Raw genomic sequence first — 14,007 nt, 5'->3', positions numbered from 1 at the left:
GTAGTAGTAGTAGTAGTAGTAGTAGTAGTAGTAGTAGTAGTAGTAGTATTACTAGTAGCCGTACTGTCAGGCCAGTTGGCAAACCAATCAACTCGAAGTGCTGTGAAAATCCCATCATTCTGGTACCAATAGCCATGGCAGTATAGGCAAGGGTGTATATAGATTAATGCTGAAGTCTAGGTCAATATTTATCTGGTGAGGATGACAATCTGGGGAAATAAGTGATTGACTTATCAACTAGCATTTGTTAAGTACCTGCTATGTGCTAGGTGCTAGAGATACAGAGACAAAGACAAAGACAAACCATTCCAAGCTCTTAAATGGCTCATGTTCTATCTTACTTTTAGGATGCCAGGGTGAGGCTGGAGTAGGATATAGGCATAGTGGGTGGTTGTAAGGGAAAGCCTTTGTGAAAAGAAAAGACAGGCTGCTTCTTGAAAGATGGTTGGTCCCTGCGTCTGTCATTGTTTTGACATTTTAGTTAATATTTCAGCATAAACCCCTAATGATGGGATTAAACAAGATGACCTATCTGGTCCCTTCAAGCACTAACTCTATAATCCTATGGTCTAGGAAGTTCTGTATCTGGCACTTAGTTTCTTTATGAGTAAAATGAGGTCTTGGGAGTGTGGGGGAATGGTGGTCAGGGAGGCAGTGTGGTATGAAGGGAAAAGCACTGAATTTGGAACCAGAGGTGCTGGGTTTAAATCTTAGCTGTTACTTGTGAGCTGTGTGACCTTGGGCAAGTCATGTAACCTCTGGATCTTAGTTTCCTCATCTATAAAATGAGAGGGTTAGACTAGATGTCCCTTCTAGCTTTAAATTTAGGACCAGCTAACAGCCAAGGTCCCTCTAAGCTTTCAACTTATGTTAGTCTTTCCTTGGGATTATTTTCCAAGGAAGCTTTCAGTCTCCTTCAAAGGAAAAAAAAGAACCATCCCAAAGGGATGAGGTCTTGTGATTGTAAGCAGATTAATGATGTAGAAGCAGATGACAGATTGGCCAAAATCAGCAACTGGTGTTCCTTTGCCTACTGGGTTTTCTTCATCCCAAACTCAGCGGTGTTTTTCTGACCCTGTATCCTGGACTGATAAATGATCCCTCACAGAACTGGGGTTGCCTGCACAGGGAAATATAGTTCAATGCCTCAGTCCCGTTGTTGGTTGGCCTTGACTCAGAGGCCGGCATTCCTGCCATTGTTCCCTCTGCTAATTTCTGCCAGTGCCAAATGACAGTAGTTGTTTCTGAGCAGTAATGAGAGGTGTGGACTTGGCAAACAGTGGGTGTCTGCAGTGCCTCTGCAAAACATATGAGCAGCAGGGGCATCCCAGGACACACATGCACCTTCAGTTCCTTGTTTGGGGATTTTCCTCAAAGCATTGGATGAAAAATAAGGAAAATGGCTCACATTTTTGAATCTTACCGGAGACACTTTCTAGCTGCACTGTCTTGGGTAAGTCACTTAACTGCTTAGTGCCACAGTTTCTACATTTGTAAAATAAAAAGGGTTGGACTCAATGGCCTTCCAACTCTAAATCTATGGTCCTCTGACCACTTTACAGATGAGGAAATCAAGGCTGTTGATGATGGTAGAAGAGATACTGTCAAGTTCATGATTTCTCTGATTTTTATAGGAATTGAAAGGTTATGCCCTAGACTAGAGGCATCAGGAGAAAAGGAAAGACTTATTCTACACATAGCTAGTTAGCAAGAGAGCTGCAATTTGAGCCCAGGTTTTCTGAGGCCAAGGCAAGGGCTTTTTCCATCATGCTGCCTTGTTTTCATTGTTTGGAAGTCATAGATTAGTAAAGGATATGTGGTGCACAGTGGTTCTCACATAGAGTGAATATTTGCTTTGACAATGTGGCCCAGTAGAAGGTATACTGGCTTTGGACCCAGACAAGCTGGGTTCAAATCCTAGCACTGCTCCTTATTATTTGTGTAACTTTGGGCAAACCACTTAATTTCTTTCTGCCTCAATTTCTTATCTGTAAAATGAGGTGGTGGTGGGGGTGGTAGAAACATTAGATGTCTGCTAAGATCCTTTCCAACTCTAAACCTATGAAATATATTAACCTCATGGAAATTGGCTGTTATTGACATATAATTAATTTTTTAAAAAATGTATGGGAATTTCTCCTACTATTTAGTATAGTCACTCTAGATGAAGACTTCCCTTTGGGAAATTGAATTCCAATATGAAAAACTAATATCTGATCACTGAGAGTTGGAAGGAACCTCAGAGACTTTTTAGTTTTTTTTTTTTTTTGACAACATACTTGACAAATGGTCATTCAGGCTCCATTGTAAGACCTCTAATTGGAGAACCCACTATCTACTGAAGCAGTCATTTCACTTCTGGATGACTTTCATTGTTGGACAGTTAATACTTATATCAAGCGTAAATATGCTTTTCTGCAATTCTTATCCAATTGTTCCTAATTCTATTCTCTGGGGTGGAGGAAATCTGATTTTTCTTCCATACCATAGTTCTTTAGATACTTGAAGACCACTATCAAGTCTTCCCCACTTCCATTCTTTCCCTTTCTCTTCTGCTAAGAATTAAAATTATCCTCTCCAAACTTCAACTGACACTTTATATGATATTTAGTTCTCTTGCTGTACTTGTAGCTTTCTTTTGGGTGACCTCTATCATGTCACTTTTTTTTTGGTAAAATGTAGGGCCCAGGTGTACTCTAACCAGGGCAGAATAGAGCCAAACTACTGCCTTCCCCCTTTTGGTGATTTTTACCTCTTTTAATTTCACATAGGATTTATAGTATAGATTTTTTGGGGGTACTGTAATGCATTGTTGACTTATGTATATCATGAGGTCTTCAAGGCATAAGTGCTTAAATGCTAAATCATGGCAGCAATATTCTCTTACAAAAATATATGATCAACTTTTCTATCACTTGTGTAGTCAGGTCTGAGTAGTCTAGTGTTATCAATAAAAGTTTTCTGAATGAATTTTAAAAGGTTTTTTTTTTTATTTTCAGGACACATTCTCTCCCTCCGCCTTTCCCCTACCCATTGAGAAGGCAAGAAATACAATACCCATTATACATGTGCACCCATACAAAACACATTTCCATATTAGCCATGTTCTGGGCGGGGGGAAAGCAAGAAAAATAGGGAAAGTAAAAGATTATACTTCAATCTGCTCTCTGAGTCCATTAGTTTTCTCTCTGGAGGTGGATAGAATTTTTCATTCTGAGTCCTTTGAAATTGTTGTGGATTATTGCATTTATCAGAGTAGCTAAGTCTTTCATGGTTACTTATTGTTGCAATATTGCTGTTACTATGTATACTGTTCTGGTTCTGATCATTTCACTTTGTATCGGTTCATATAAGTCTTTTCAGGTTTTACTGAAACCATTCATTTTTTATGGAACAGTAGTTTTCCATCACTTTCATATACTATAATTTGTTCAGTCTTCCCCCAGTTGATGATCATCCCTTCAACCTCTAATTCTTCGCCACCACAGAGAGGGCTCCTATAAATACTTTTGTTCATATAGGTCCTTTTCCCTTTTCTTTGATCTCTTTTGTATACAGACCTAGTAGTGGTATTGCTGGGTCAAAAGATAATTCACAACTCTGCCAGAAGTTTATTAGTGTACCTATTCTCCCTCATGCCTTCCAGCATTTGTCATTTCTGATAGGTATAAGGTGGTATCTCAAAGTTGCTTCAATTTGCATTTCTCTAATTAATAGTTATTTAGAGTATTTTTTCATATGACTATAGTTTTGATATTTTTCCTTTTGAAAACTGCCTATTCATATCCTTTGACCATTTATCAATTGGGAAATGACTCTTATTTTTACAAATTTGACTCAGTTATACATATATATATATATATGTGTATGTAAATAAAAACATACATATATGTTTGAGAAATGAGATCTTTATCAGAGAAACTTGCTGTAAAATTTTTATATTACTTTATTGTTTTAGCAAAATGTAGTTTCCTTGGTTATCTCTTTCAATTAGGTCTGTTTTTGCTTTTGCTTTATCTGAGATCATGATTGCCACCCCTGCCTTTTTTATTTCAGCTGAAGCATAATGGGTTGTGTTCCTTTAACTTTAACTCTGTGTGTATCTTTGTGTTTCAAATATGTCTCTTGTATACAACATATTGCTGGATTCTGGTTTCTAATACACTCTGCTATATGCTTCTCTTTTATGGGTGAGCTCAGCCCATTTACATTCACAGTGATGATTTTTAATGCTGTACTTCTCTCTATCCTATTTTTTATTTTTCCTTTACTATTTTATACTGTCCCTGCTCAAAAGTCTGTTTTGCTTCTGACCATTGCCTCCCTTAATTTGCCTTCCCTATTATCATCTGTCCCCTCCATACCCCATATCACTTATCCCCTTCCCCTTCTATTTCCCTATTGGGTAAGATAGATTTCTATACCCAACTGTGTGTGTGTGTGTGTGTGTGTGTATACAAATGTATATTCTTCCTTATTTGAAACAATTCCAATGAGAATGAGGCTCAAGAATTGTCTACTACCCCACCCCCATTTCACTTCCACTATAAAAACTCTTCCTTTCGTGACTCTTTTATGTTCTCTATGCAGCTGCCAAAATGATATGCCTAAATAGCACAGCTCTGATCATGGCATACTCCTTCAGCTAGGTGATATCCTTGTGGATAAAGCACTGGACTTGACATTAGGAAGACCTGAGTTCAAAATGAAGAATGAACAACAACTACTTCTCAAACTTTCTCGGATTCTGTTTCTTCATTTATAAAATGATTGGATTAAATGGTCACCGAGGTACCTTCCCGTTCTAAAGCAATGATCCTAGTATCTTTCCATGTTCCTTTTGCCCACTCACTCCGCTCTTGGCAAGCTAACAATCTACCAACTAGGCAGGCTACATACAAACAAGGTTTCTTATTCTGACTACACTTGAGAGAATTTCAGAAATGCCCTAAGGAATAGGAAATGCTTTCCTCACAGGCTTACATGGAAGGCTCTTATCCCCTCTTCCCTCTCAGCTGCTTGCTTTATAAATACTTCCTTCCTTCAAGGAGAATCCTGGCAGGGTGAACTTCTAAAGGTTCACAAGGTTACTTCACACCCCAAATCTCAGATGTCCTTCTGATACTCTTAGACCAACAGGCCTAGCCAATAGGAATAACTTGGCAGGTTAAAGTTTCTTCCCATTTCAGTTTGGCCTAGGGAATTCCTTTTGGCATAATAGATGAACCTTCCTCTTTTGGGCTGTGTTTAGTTACAGAGAAAGCAGAGAACAGAGAAAATGGTGGGGAGGAAGGGAGGATCGTTAGAAAAAACTCATTAGAATGGCTTGATGTGGGTTTTAAAAGCAGAGGTTTGACTAAAGATGTATTGAATTTAGCAATCTCTAGTTTTGGATGTGCAGTGACAGGGGGACTTTGTTTCATGTGTTATGCCAAGCTTGGGGATATTGGTTCTGTGCCAAGAAAAAATATTTTAATATTTCCTGCCTATAAAATACTCCTGTTATATCACTTCAAATGTGCTAAATTTAAGTGGAGGTGTGAAATGTTTCTGAGTCATCAATGAATGTTCCTTAGTTTCTTTGGGAGAGGAGCAGGAACTTTGGCTTATAAATTTTTAGAGTTTTAAAGAAGGCATCTAGTCTGATCCTTTTTTTTTACAGGTGAGGAAATTGAGAGCCATGGAAGATTAAGGAATTTACCCAAAGTTGTGCACATAATAAATAGAAGAGCTGTAATTTGAACTCAGGTCTTGTGACTCCAAACTTGGAACTCTTTCCATGTACCACTGACTTGTCCTTTTGAAGATATAATTTGGGCTCAAACAGCTCCTTTCCTGAACTGTTATTCTTAATCCATATTGTTGATTGATCAAGGTTGGTGGGAAAAAAGATAATGAAACAAACATTAGATAAATAGAATTAATGCTTTTGGCATGAGGTAGAAAACAGAGAAAGTGGTCTTTTCTTGGGGAAAAATTCTGAGCAAGGAAGAAAAGAGAAAGCAGGTTAGATGTTATAGTGACATTAAAAAAAGAGAGAACAATGGATAGATTGCTGGAAGATTTGGGTTAAAATCCCACTTCTGACAGTTACTGTCTGCATGACCAAAAGCAAATAACTTAATTTCTCTGAGTCTCAGGTTACCTGTCTATAAAACACAGATAAAAATACTTGCAGTACCCAGGCCCTCCAGGGTTGCTATGATGTTCAAAAGAGATATGTCAAATGCTATGTAAATTTCAGTTATCATAAGGTCATAAATTTGGAGTTGGAAAGGACTTTAGGGGCCATCTAGTCCAATGTCTTCATTTTATGGATGAGGAAACTGAAGTTCAGATTGGTTAAGTAATTTGCCATAGTCAGAGGCTGGATTTGAGCCTAGGCCTTTCTGACCAGCGCATTAACCACTATACCAAACTGCCTTTAGATGATGGTGGTGATGATGATGACAATGACGACATTTTCCTTCTTACCTTTTTTTTTTTTTTGATGGAGATAAAATAGAAATGATCCTGAGATTTTACTTTCTTTCTCTGTTTTATATTTAATATTTCTGTGGACTATCATGCACAAAGGGATAAAGTAATGACTTTTTATAGTTGAATAACAGCATTAGGATGTAAGCCCATTATCTGTAAACCCATTGAAAAGATCCTTGGTACAAATACTGTAGGAGACAGGACAACAAGGACTCAGTCATTGGCTAGCTAAGATGTTGACACATGGCTGGCTGAGTTAATGTGGATGTTGCCCAAAGAGGGTCTTTTAATTCCAGTTTTGGACTGTAACTATTTTGTAGGATTCATGATCATTATTGTAATCTCATTCTTCTAGTTTTTTAAAAAATGGGATTCCAGTAGAAATGATTCTGGGACTAGTAAAAACTAATTGCTTTTGTAATTGAATAAAATTATTTGAATGTAAGCTCATCTGCTGCAGGCTTACTGAAGGCATCTTGGCTGCAACTCCAGTGGCAGAGAGGATGACAAGAATAATATATATATATCTCATTGTGTTCCCACATGATTTTGCTCTACTTGGCCACTTTTGTACACTATAAAAGCTTTTCGTTCCATGTTGCTTGGAAGTTATGAATATTTGGGATGATGATACATATGAAGAACATTGTTCCTAAGTTTTTAGGAATCAATATTATGTCTCAGTGATTGGTAGCAATGGCTCTATCTGTAATAATGTTGTAGTTCTAATACACTTTATTGGTCGAATCCTCCGGTAGTTTTTGAGATAAGCATTTACAAATGCGTATGAGGATTTCTTATCTGTCAGTCTAGGAAACACAGTGATACATAATTCTGGCTACCAGATCATGTCTTTCTAGGTATTCAGTAGGTACTAAATTTTTGTATCCTGCAGTTATGTATTATAGTATCTCTACCATTTCTTTACATAGTCTACTTTCATCTCTTAAATCCAGGATTCTTAAGTATAATCCTTTGCAGTTTCGGGGTGGGGGGGAGATGGGGGTGATGACCTGGTACTGAATTGCCATTATTAATCCCTCCTCCATTTTCCTCAAACAAATCATGATGGCCATTTGAACAGTGCTTCTTTGTCAACATATTGTGGGCTGAATTTATGTGGATGTTGCCTAAGGAGGGACTTTTAATTCCACTCTTAGATTTTGGTCATTTCATAGGTTTCATCAACAGGAAAAAACAATTTCATTTAGAGTCAATAAATCTGGTGGCATACATTTTGTTACCAACTTGGTAAAGTGGTGTATGTTTTTCCCGAAAAAGTGTTTGTGTGAGTTTTTAGCCAGTTTACCAAATGCACCAAGAATTAATGCCTATCAATCCTCTGTCTACTTTGTCAATGAAGAAACGCTATTCTTTCTAAAGCAGATTTAGAGTAATGAACCTCTGTTTGATCAGTATTTGTATAGGTTTCTGCTACGATATTTTCCCAATATATTACAGTCTATTTTTCAGTTCTGAAAGTGTTCTTTGACTTGTATTGCCTAGGTGGTGATTGCTTTAAGCCTGTTCTTCCCACTCAGCTTGGATTTCAGGAGGCCTGAAAGTCTATTATGTGTTTCGCCACAGCTTTCTCCCTGGTTCTTCATCCATTGCTTTGATCTGATCTTCAATATTCAAGATGAAGTCTTTCGTAAAGCTCTCATTCCACAATTTTTATATTTATCTAGTCCATTGTCATTGGAAAAAGATTCCATGGAATGAAGGAACTAGCTATATAACTTATAACTAGCTATATAATTATGTAACTAGCTTTATAATGTAATGTCATCCATATACATCAAGGGATTAATAAGATGCTTTGGTTTGACTTGCTCTCTGACTTAGAAGACATACTTAGTTCTGTTTAGGAGAGATGATAATGAATTTAAGTCTAACCCAGAAACAATGGATTTAAGCTATTTCCCTGAAAAATAGATTTTATATCTGTCATTCCTGACATATTATGTGGTGACATTTTGAGTAAAGAACAGTTTTCCCTGAATAATCAGATATGTAGACATTCACTAGTTGTATGACTCTGGGAAAGTTGTTCAGAGTCTCAGTTTCCTCACCTGTAAAATGTGTACATACGTCATGTTGCTGTATACATGCATGTGCATACTTATATGGGACACAGGATGGGGAAAGAGCATGAACTGTGCAATGAGACCACTCAGGGTCAGCTCTCACTCCTTCTGTGTGATTTAGCATCTTATTTCTATTTGAGTTTGGTACTGCTGGTCTTACAAGTCAAGAGACTGATCACCTTTGTAGATTATCATTCAGTAGCTCAAAGTATATTGACTTCGGATGTCCTTATTAAACCTCTTATTGGCAAGAAATAGGCACAGTCCTTGCCTGGGTTTTTAGGTAGGAGAGCCTCAGTTATTTCATAAGGGTTACTTTTTCAAGGGTAAAAAAAAAAAAGAATGTTGGATTTGAGGTTGGAAATCCTGAGTTCACACCAGGACTCTTCCATTGAATACTTGTGTGAACTTGGATAAATTGCTTCAACTCTGAGCCTCAGTTTTCTCCTCTGTAAGATAAGGACACCGAGGTGGCACAGTGGATAGAGTACCAGGCCTGAATTCAGAAAAACCTGAGTTCAAATTCAGCCTCAGATAGTTATTAGCTGTGTGACCCTGGGCAAGTCACTTAACCCTGTTTGTCTCAGTTTCCTTATCTGTAAAACCAGCTGGAGAGAGAAATAGCGAACGATTCCAGTATCTTTTTCAAGAAAATCCCAGGGGCGGCTAGGTGGCACAGTGAATAGAGCACTGGCCCTGGAGTCAGGAGGACCTGAGTTCAAATCCGGCCTCAGACACTTAACACAAAAAAAGACTAGCCATGTGACCTTAGGCAAGTCACTTAACCCCAACTGCCCTCCAAAAAGCAAAAAAAAAAAAAAAATCCCAAATGGGGTCATGAAGAGTCAGACACAACTGAACAAGAAGAAAAGGGGAGGAGGCCAAAGTAGCTGGCCTCTGAGGTCGTTCCTACCTCTAAGTCTGTGGTCCTGTGATCAGTTCTAACCAAAATGATCATGTTTCCATTTCCCTTTCCTTGTCATTCTCTCTTGGGCCTGACACTGGATTAGCTCACAGAGAATTAATTGTGTCTGAGTTTGAACATGTGTTTTTCCCTAAAGAGAAGGAAAAGGGGAAAAAAAAACCCAAGTGAGTATTCATTACATGTAATTGAAAGCTAATCATCCCTTCATCGATAACTATTTCCAGCAAAACCCTGGCAAAATGCTTAGAATTGTCCACAGACTTAGCCAGTTGAGAATATAATATTGAAAAAATATTTACTAGGCTTAATTTATTTTGCTATATCTTGTTTGAAAAATTACCCCAGTGAGCAGTTTCTAATCTGGGGTGGATTTTTCTGAGTCATATGTGCCCTGTTGTATCTTTAAAGAAAGTTATAAAACAGAAAGGGATAAGTATTTATATAATACCTGTTATCTGCTAGACAGTGTGCTGTCATTATTCACATTTTACAATTAAGGAATCTGAGGCAAGCAAAGGTTCAGTGACTTGTCCTGGATCTCACAGCTAATAACTGTCTGAGGCTGCATTTGAACTCAGGTCTTCCTGACTCCATCCACTGTGCCATCCAGCTGCCTCTATGATATTTGTGCCCTTGGGTAAGTGAAGCAGGCACTGACATGTGGTCTCTTAAGGATAACTTTTCCTATCCTATTTAAAATTAGTCCTAACCATCTCCTCAAATTATCTTGTTATATACTCTTTGATTACTTACTATATCTTCCTTTCCTTTCTCCTCAGTAGAATGTCAGTTCCTTGAAGATAGGGATTATTTTTTAATCAATCAAACAATCAATCAACATTTATTAAGTGCCTACTATGAACCAGGCAATTGAATCCCAGCACCCAGCACAGTAGTTTCCCCTCCTCCCTCCCCACACCTTCCCCCCCTCCCCCAATACAGTGGTAGGAGGTGAGAGGTCCCTATTTATGACTTTTTTTTTTGATGGAAAGAATTTCCTCTAACCTGATAAACTACTCCAAAACTTACAGTCAGAGAATCAGTTGCTTGGAGCTCAAAGTTTACCCAGGATCACAGTGCCATTATATGTCAGGGGCAGCTAAGTGGTTAGTGGAAGAATGCTGGACTGTGAAGATCTGAGCTCTAAATTGACCTCAGATCCTCACTACCCATGTGACCCTGGGCAAATTAATTAATTTCTCTCAGTCTCAGTTTCCTCATCTGTAAAACTGAGATAATAATAGTACCTTCTTCCCAGAGTTGTGAGGATAAAATGAATATTTATAAAGTACTTCATAAACCTTAAAACACATCATCATCATCATCATCATCATCGTCATCATCATCATCATCATCGTCATCATCATCGTCATTGTCATCGTCATCGTCATCGTCTTCCAGACCCCAAGGTCAGCTATCATTATCATTCACAATATTAGTAATGATACAATATTATCACACGGCCACTGCCTTTTCCATGTACCTGTCATAACAGTTACAGATACTATCTTCTTCCTTAGTAGTTATTCAAAGCCAAGTCTGGTGATTAAAATTTTGTAGGTATCCAATAGGTAGGGTGCTTTCTGTCTAGCTGCTTTTCTTTTCCACTTCTTTCTTGCTCTCCCTTCCCTTCATGATTTTCATCTGAGACCTCATGAAATTGTTCTAGAACTTAAATTAAAAAGTAATTTAATATATTCAGTGATCATCTGTGATTCCTGAGAATCACCAAATTCTCTTTGTGATCCTTGTGGTGGTGGGCTTTGGTTTCCTGTTCCCTTTTAGATTTGTACCTCTAGACCTTGGGTGATTGGACCCTTTGAAGTAGATGTACCAGAGAACAGGGATGAGAGTATAGAAGGGTGGGCAGGCATAGTTGATCTTTGCTCTACATTTTTGGAAGAAGTGGCCATATTTGTTAGATCATATCCATCAAAGTACTGATATCAACTCTCTTGTGCTTTAGGTAGCTTTGTCTCTGGTGTAGATTAGATATTAGCTCCTAGATGTGATAGGTGATTTCTAAGGTCCTTCTCACTCTAAGATCCTATGATCTTGTGGTCATTGGTATACTTCCCCAGGAGCACTGACATGTTTATAAATATCGCAAAGAAAGGACTCTCCAATCATTATGATGATATTGGGCAGATGACCCTCTCATTTTCAAGTATTGAAATGCAAAGTTAATTTTGCCTTTACTGAAGACCCTTCCTTTTTCCTTTTCTTTTTTTTCTCCTTCCCTTTCCCCCTCCCCTTCCTTTGCCCTTCCCTTCCTTTCCCTTTCTTAAACATTTTTTTAAAGGACACATAAGCATTCTGCATTACTGTTGAAAGAATGAATTGAGTCCCTGCCTCTTTAATGACCAAGTCTGGTAAATTTTTAGACCCAGTTCTTACCTTGGTGCTGACAATGAACCTAAGCTTCCCTTTCACAAAAGGGTTGGTTCATTGGCAGCCTGATGTTTTCAGTCTGGCTGATATAACAGGTATTTGAGTATGAAAAGCTTCAAACCTGGTGAGTCAGAGGGAAAGGAAAGTAAGAGGGGGAGGACATGAGCTCACAATAGTGAGGCTGGTATGGGGAAGATTAGAGGAGGAGAGAGGAAGGGAGGGACTCTTTGTTGTTGGGCTCCAACAAAAAGAAAGGGGTGGCTTGTAGAAGAGCAAAATTCTAAAGCTTTGGGGAAAGTGCCTGGTGTGTGTGTGTTTGTGTGTGTTCATGTGTGCACACATGCTCTGTGACCCCCCCCCCCCCCCGGGGGCATAGGAGCTCCTTTTCTCTACAGAGCAAAGCAATAGGTTGTTGACCTTCAGCACCAGTCACCTTTCAAATTCTCTTCTCTACCCGGAAATTTTAATTTCCAAGAGGGAGCCTCACCTTTTCTTGACTGACTTGCTGTGTGAGGGGAGACCCAGTGGTGAACTCATTCAGATTCATGAACCAGGGAGTCACCAAGCAGATCTCTAGAGCCAGAGACTGGGCTTGTGGGTACCTGGATGGGAGGGTTAGAGTTGGTGTGGAGATAGCTTTCCATTATTTAGGTAGGGCAAATCTTTTTGGTGTCATGGATCCCTTTGACAGTGTCCAGTGAATCTTATTGACTCCTCAGAGTCATGGTTTTAAACTCATAAAATAAAATGCATAGGCTTGTGAAAGAAACATATTTTATTAAAATAAAGATGTAATTTTTCTTTCCTATTCAAGTTCACAGACCCCAGGGTAAGGCCCCCCTGACCAAGGAATATTAACATTTCATAGCTCATCCTCACCCAAGCCAATAGCTTAGAATCTTTCCCCTACTAGACTTTATCATAATGGCTGGCAAGAACTTGGGTGGCCTTTTACCCATTTTGTTTTTCCTTGGCAGCTCTCTGGGGAGGTGGGATGAGAGACTTTAGGCAGTCTCCAGGAAGGAAGCAGAGGAGGTGAAGCCAGTGGAGGAGGTATGCGGCTAAGAATGGGTGACTGGATAATCCACAGACTACACAATCAACCTTTGAATAACAGAGAATGAAGTGGTTTGCTGCCTCCCTTCCCACTCACTGCTCAGTCCCTTGTAGACTAACTTCTGAGCCCACCATGGCCACTGAGACAGCTTTCAGAGGTGATGGATGAGTTGTTAATTGCCACATCCCCTGACTTTTCCCATTCCCCATCTTCCTTGACCTTTCTAGCTTTTGTTGGCAGCAAAGAGGGGTCCATGTCTTAACTCTGACTTAATTACCCTGATGTCCCCAGAGCAGTCAACTTCATTTTCTTCATCTGTAAATGATAGGGTTGAACTAGGTGACCTCTAAAGTCTTCCATGATCTTATGGTCACCCACTCCTTCCTTGGTTTCTGGGATACTAATCTTGCCTGATTCTCCTCCTACTTCTCTGACCATTTCTTTATTTCTTTTGTTGGTTCATTATTCCATCTGCCCCCACAAAACTCTATTCTAGGTCATTTTGTTTTTCATTTCTGCACCTACTTCCTTGATGAGATCATTTGGTCCTAGGGATTCAGTTATTTTTCCAATGACTCCTAAAATCCAGCCCCCTTCTCTCTCTTGAACTTTAGTTCTTACCTCCGGCTAGTTGTTGGACATGTCTCCCTGGTTCTCTTAGCAAGTCAAGTTGAACATGTTAAAAAAAGAAATGATTTCTCTTTCTCTCTATACCTGCCCCTCTATCACACTTTCTGATGAAGGTACCAGGATTAACTTCCTGTTGAGGGTACTGGCATCCTCCCAGTCACCCAGACTCATAACCCCAGAATCAGTCCTGATCCTTACTTTTCTCTCAACACCCCCCCTCCCCACAAACTTTGTATCATTTGCTAGATTTTATTGAATCTACCTCCACATCTTTTCCATGTGGACCTCACCCACATGGTCACTACCCTAATTCAAACCCTTACCACCTGTTGCCTGGACTATTATGATAACTTTCTTAATATATAACATTTTATTTTTCCCTCCAATTACATGTCATTATAATTTTTTAACATTTGGTTTTTTAAAAAAATCTGAGT

The 14,007-nt window shown here is 38.9% G+C and overlaps 1 long non-coding RNA gene across 1 annotated transcript in view; it reads right to left on the bottom strand.

The window, feature by feature from the left end:
• Nucleotides 1-12,025, bottom strand: part of LOC138166615 (uncharacterized) — a 51,069-nt gene extending 39,044 nt beyond the window's left edge. The window contains exon 1 of the long non-coding RNA XR_011169647.1: nucleotides 11,890-12,025. This is a non-coding gene — a long non-coding RNA (uncharacterized lncRNA). The remainder of the gene's footprint in view (nucleotides 1-11,889) is intronic.
• Between the last annotated feature and the right edge of the window lie 1,982 nt (nucleotides 12,026-14,007).

This window comes from Petaurus breviceps, unplaced genomic scaffold (assembly GCF_028583685.1).
Source record: "Petaurus breviceps papuanus isolate PSGF00001 unplaced genomic scaffold, PetGlider_PUasm1.0 225, whole genome shotgun sequence".
Lineage (NCBI taxonomy): Eukaryota > Metazoa > Chordata > Mammalia > Diprotodontia > Petauridae > Petaurus > Petaurus breviceps.
This window is presented reverse-complemented; position numbering and strand designations above follow the sequence as displayed.